This window comes from Cetorhinus maximus, unplaced genomic scaffold, assembly GCF_964194155.1.
Source record: "Cetorhinus maximus unplaced genomic scaffold, sCetMax3.hap1.1 HAP1_SCAFFOLD_1605, whole genome shotgun sequence".
NCBI classification, from domain to species: domain Eukaryota; kingdom Metazoa; phylum Chordata; class Chondrichthyes; order Lamniformes; family Cetorhinidae; genus Cetorhinus; species Cetorhinus maximus.
Window position 1 is genome coordinate 69881 of NW_027597545.1, and position 6000 is coordinate 75880.

Below are 6000 nucleotides of genomic sequence, written 5' to 3' on the forward strand. Positions count from 1 at the left end.
GAAGGTGGGATTGAGGGATATGGAGAGAAGGTGGGATTGTGGGATATGGGGAGAAGGTGGGATTGAGGGATATGGAGAGAAGGTGGGATTGAGAGATATGGGGAGAAGGTGGGATTGAGGGATATGGGGAGAAGGTGGGATTGAGGGATACGGAGAGAAGGTGGGATTGAGGGATACTGGGAGATGCTGGGATTGAGGGATGTGTCGTAAGGTGGGAATGAAGGATATGAGGAGCAGGTGGGATTGAGGATCATGGGGAGAAAGTGGGAGTTGGGGAAATCATAGGAAGGTGGGTTTGATGCGTTGGATGTGCTGAGTGTTGATGGAGCTTTACTCCTTATCAATGTCCTGTACCTGCCCTGGCAATGTTGGGACACTAGAGGGAGATCAAAACTGCTCCTGATCACTGTCCAGTGATCACTGGGTTAGAGAGAGAGAGGAAATCAGCCAAGGTTCCTGCTCCTGATCACTGTCCAGTGATCCCTGGGTTAGAAAGAGAGAGGAAATCAGCCAGGGTTCCTGCTCCTGATCACTGTCCAGTGATCCCTGGGTTAGAAAGAGAGAGGGGAAATCAGCCAAGGTTCCTGCTCCTGATCACTGTCCAGTGATCCCTGGGTTATAGAGAGAGGGGAAATCAGCCAGGGTTCCTGCTCCTGATCACTGTCCAGTGATCCCTGGGTTAGAGAGAGAGAGAAGGGAAATCAGCCAGGGTTCCTGCTCCTGATCACTGTCCAGTGATCCCTGGGTTAGAGATAGAGAGGAGAAATCAGCCAGAGATCCTGCTCCTGATCACTGTCTAGTGATACCTGGGTTAGAGGGAGAGGAAATCAGCTACCGTTCCTGCTCCTGATCACTGTCTAGTGATCCCTGGGTTAGAGAGAGAGAGGGGAAATCAGCCAGGGTTCCTGCTCCTGATCACTGTCCAGTGGTCAGTAGGTTAGAGAGAGAGAGTGTAAATCAGCCAGGGTTACTGCTCCCCATCACTGTAATGTGATCCCTGGGCTAGAGAGAGATAGAGAGAGAGGAGCTATCAGCCAGGACCCCTGCTCCTTATCACTGTCCAGTGAATCCCCGGGTTAGAGCAAGTGGGGATATCAGCCAGGGTACCTGCTCCTGATCACTGTCCAGTGATCCCTAGTTGGAGGGAGTGGGGAAATCAGCCAGGGTTCCTGCTCCTGATCACTGCCCAGTAATTCCTGGGTTATAGGGAGTGGGGAAATCAGCCAGGTCTCCTGCTCCTGATCACGGTCCAGTGATCCCTGGGTTAGAGAGAGAGAGGGGAAATCAGCCAGGGTTCCTGCTCCTGATCACTGTCCAGTGATCCCTGGGTTAGAGTGATTGGGGGAATCAGCCAGGGTTCCTGCTCCTTATCACTGTCCAGTGGTCTCTGGGTTAGATGGAGATTGGAAATCAGCCAGGGTTCCTGCTCCTGGTCACTGTCCAGTGATGTCTGGGTCATAGAGAGTGAGTGAGAGTGAGACAGGGTGAGAGAGGGTGAGAGAGGGTGAGAGAGGGTGAGAGAGGTTGAGAGAGGGTGAGAGAGAGTGAGAGAGGGTGAGAGAGGGTGAGAGAGGGTGAGAGAGGGTGAGAAAGGGTGAGAGAGGGTGAGAGAGAGTGAGAGAGGGTGAGAGAGTGTGAGAGAGGGTGAGGGAGGGTGAGAGAGAGTGAGAGAGAGTGAGAGAGGGTGAGAGAGGGTGAGAGAGAGTGAGAGGGAGTGAGAGAGAGTGAGAGAGGGAATCAGGCAGGGTTCCTGCTCCTGATCACTGTACAGTGGTCCCTGGGTTAGAGAGATAGAGGGAATCAGGCAGGGTTCCTGCTCCTGATCACTGTCCAGTGGTCCCTGGGTTAGAGAGAGAGAGGGAATCAGGCAGGGTTCCTGCTCCTGATCACTGTCCAGTGATCCCTGGGTTAGAGAGAGAGGGGGAATCAGCCAGGGTTCCTGCTCCTGACCACTGTCCAGTGGTCCATGGGTTAGAGACAGAGAGGAGAAATCAACCAGGGTTCCTGCTCCCGATCACTGTCCAGTGATCCCTGGGTTAGAGAGAGACGGGGAATCAGGCAGGGTTCCTGCTCCCGATCACTGTCCAGTGATCCCTGGGTTAGAGAGAGAGAGGGGAAATCAGCCAGGATCCTGCTCCTGACCACTGTCCAGTGATCCCTGGGTTAGAGAGAGAGAGGGGAAATCAGCCAGGGTTCCTGCTCCTGATCTCTTTCCAATGATCCCAGGGTTAGAGAGAGAGGGGAAATCAGCCAGGTTTTCTGCCCCTGATCACTGTGCAGTAATCCCGGGTTAGATACAGATGGGAAATCAGCCAGGGTTCCTGTTCCTGATCACTGTCCAGTGGTACCTGTGTTAGATGGAGATGGGAAAGCAGCCAGGGTTCCTGCTCCTGATCAGTGACCAGTGATGTCTGGAACAGAGTGACAAAGACAGAGACAGAGACAGAGACAGAGACAGAGACAGGAAATCATCCAGGGTTCCTGCTCTTGAACACTGTGTAATGGGTTAGAGAGAGACGGGAAATCAGCCAGGCTTCCTTTTCCTGATCAATGACCAGTGATCTCTGGGTTAGAGAGAGAGGGGAAATCAGCCAGGGTTCCTGCTCCTTATCACTGTCCAGTGATCCCTGGGTTAGAGAGAGAGAGGGGAAATCAGCCAGGGTTCCTGCTCCCGATCACTGTCCAGTGATCCCTGGGTTAGAGAGAGAGAGAGAGGTGAAATCAGCCAGGGTTCCTGCTCCTGATCACTGTCCAGTGATTCCAGGTTAGAGAGAGGGTGGAAATCAGCCAGGGTTCCTGCTCCTGATCACTGTCCATTGGTTCCTGTGTTAGATGGACTTGGGAAATCAGCCAGGGATCTTGCTGCCGATCACTGTCCAATGATGTTGGAATCAGAGTGAGAGAGAGAGAGTGAGTGAGAGAGAGTGAGTGAGAGAGAGTGAGTGAGAGAGAATCAGTGAGAGAGAGTGAGTGAGAGAGAATGAGTGAGAGAGAGTGAGTGAGAGAGAGTGAGTGAGTGAGTGTAAGAGAGAAAATGAGAGAGAGAGTGAGTGAGAGAGAGTGAGAGAGTGGAAATCAGCCAGGGTTCCTGCTCCTGATCACTGTCCAGTGATCCCGGGTTTAGAGTCAGAGGGTAAATCAGCCAGGGTTCCTGCTCCTGATCACTGTCCAGTGATCCCTGAGTTAGAGAGAGAGAGGGGAAATCAGCCAGGGTTCCTGCTCCCGATCACTGTCCAGTGGTCCCTGGGTTAGAGAGAGAGGGGAAATTAATCAGGTTTCCTGCTCCTGATCACTGTCCAGTGATCCCTGATTAGAGACATAGGGGAAATCAGCCAGGGTTCCTGCACCTGATCACTGTCCAGTGATGTCTAGTTCAGGGAGAGAGAAAGAGAGAGAAAGGGTAATCAGCCAGGGTTCCTGCTCCTGATCACTGTGTAGTGATCACTGGGTTAGAGTGAGATGGGAAATCAGCCTGGATTCCTTTTCCTGATCACTGTCCAGTGATCCCGGGTTTAGAGTCAGAGGGTAAATCAGCCAGGGTTCCTGCTCCTGATCACTGTCCATTGGTTCCTGTGTTAGATGGAGTTGGGAAATCAGCCAGGGATCTTGCTGCCGATCAATGTCCAATGATGTTAGAATCAGAGTGAGAGAGAGAGAGTGAGAGAGAGTGAGTTAGATAGAGTGAGTGAGTGAGTGAGTGAAAGAGAGAAAATGAGAGAGAGTGAGTGAGAGAGAGTGAAAGAGAGGAAATCAGCCATGGTTCCTGCTCCTGATCACTGTCCAGTGATCCCGGGTTTAGTGTCAGAGGATAAATCAACCAGGGTTCCTGCTCCTGATCACTGTGCAGTGATCCCTGGGTTAGAGAGAGAGAGTGGAAATCAGCCAGGGTTCCTGCTCCTGATCACTGTCCAGTGATCCCTGGGTTAGAGAGAGAGAGGGGAAATCAGCCAGGGTTCCTGCTCCTGATCACTGTCCAGTGATCCCTGGGGTAGAGAGAGAGAGAGGAAATCAGCCAGGATCCTGCTCCTCATCCCTGTCCAGTGATCCCTGGGTTAGAGAGAGAGGGGTGAAATCAGCCAGGGTTCCTGCTCCTGATCATTGTCCAGTGATTCCAGGTTAGAGAGAGGGTGGAAATCAGCCAGGGTTCCTGCTCCTGATCACTGTCCATTGGTTCCTGTGTTAGATGGAGTTGGGAAATCAGCCAGGGATCTTGCTGCCGATCACTGTCCAATGATGTTGGAATCAGAGTGAGAGAGAGAGAGTGAGTAAGAGAGAGTGAGTGAGAGAGAGTGAGTGAGAGAGAATCAGTGAGAGAGAGTGAGTGAGAGAGAATGAGTGAGAGAGAGTGAGTGAGAGAGAGTGAGTGAGTGAGTGTAAGAGAGAAAATGAGAGAGAGAGTGAGTGAGAGAGAGTGAGAGAGTGGAAATCAGCCAGGGTTCCTGCTCCTGATCACTGTCCAGTGGACCCTGGGTTAGAGAGAGAGGGGAAATCAGCCAGGGTTCCTGCTCCTGATCACTGTCCAGTGGTCCCTGGGTTAGAGAGAGAGAGAGGGGAAATCAGCCAGGGCTCCTGCTCCTGATCACTGTCCAGTGATCCCTGATTAGAGACATAGGGGAAATCAACCAGGGTTCCTGCTCCTGATCACTGTCCAGTGATCCCTGGTTAGAGAGAGAGGGGAAATCAACCAGGTTTCCTGCTCCAGATCACTGTCAAGTGATGTCTAGTTCAGGTAGAGAGAAAGAGAGAGAAAGGGTAATCAGCCAGGGTTCCTGCTCCTGATCACTGTGTAGTGATCACTGGGTTAGAGTGAGATGGGAAATCAGCCTGGATTCCTTTTCCTGATCACTGTCCAGTGATCCCGGGTTTAGTGTCAGAGGGTAAATCAGCCAGAGTTCCTGCTCCTGATCACTGTCCAGTGATCCCTGAGTTAGAGAGAGAGAGGGGAAATCAGCCAGGGTTCCTGCTCCTGATCACTGTCCAGTGATCCCTGGGTTAGAGAGAGAGAGTGGAAATCAGCCAGGGTTCCTGCTCCTGATCACTGTCCAGTGACCCCTGGGTTAGAGAGAGAGTGGAAATAAGCCAGGTTTCCTGCTGCTGATCACTGTCCAGTGATCCCAGGGTTAGAGAGAGAGAGAGGAAATCAGCCAGGGTTCCTGCTCCTGATTACTGAGCAGTGATCCCTGGGTTAGAGAGAGAGAGGAAATCAGCCAGGGTTCCTACTCCTGATCACTGCGCAGTGATCCCTGGGTTAGGGAGAGAGAGGGGAAATCAGCCAGGGTTCCTGCTCCTGATCACTGTCCAGTGATCCCTGGGTTAGAGAGAGAGAGGGGGGAAATCACCCAGGGTTCCTGCTCCTGATCCACTGTGTAGTGATCCCTGGGTTTGAGTGAGATGGGAAATCAGCCTGGATTCCTTTTCCTGATCACTGTCCTGTCATCCTGGGGTTAGAGAGAGAGGGGAAATCAGCCAGGGTTCCTGCTCCTGATCACAGCCCGTTGATCTACCATTCCTGAATTTCCTCACCCCTGGAACCATTCTCTGAATCTTTTCTGCCCTCTCGCTGAAGCCTTTTTCATCCTCCCTGAAGTGTGATGCCTGGAACTGGACACAATTCTCTTGTTGAGGCTGAGCCAGTGTTTTATACACGTTTAACATAACCTCCCTGCCCTTGTAATCTATACCCCTATTAATAAAGCCCAGGATACTGTCTGCTTTATTACCCGCTCACTCACCCTGACCCCCTTTAGAATTGTACCCTTTATTTGATATTGTCTCTCCAAATTCTTCCTCCCACAATGAACCACTTCACTCTCTACGTTAAACTGCAATTGCCATCTGCCTGCCCACTTCACCAGTTCCACGTATAGAGTGTGCACAGCAAGATTCCAATAAGTTACAATGATCAGAGATATTTGGATAGTTGCTCATTAGTTTTTATTGAAATATTGCTTGTGAAAAGGATAGAGCACAAATTATTTTAATTTGAGGTCAACATTGTTA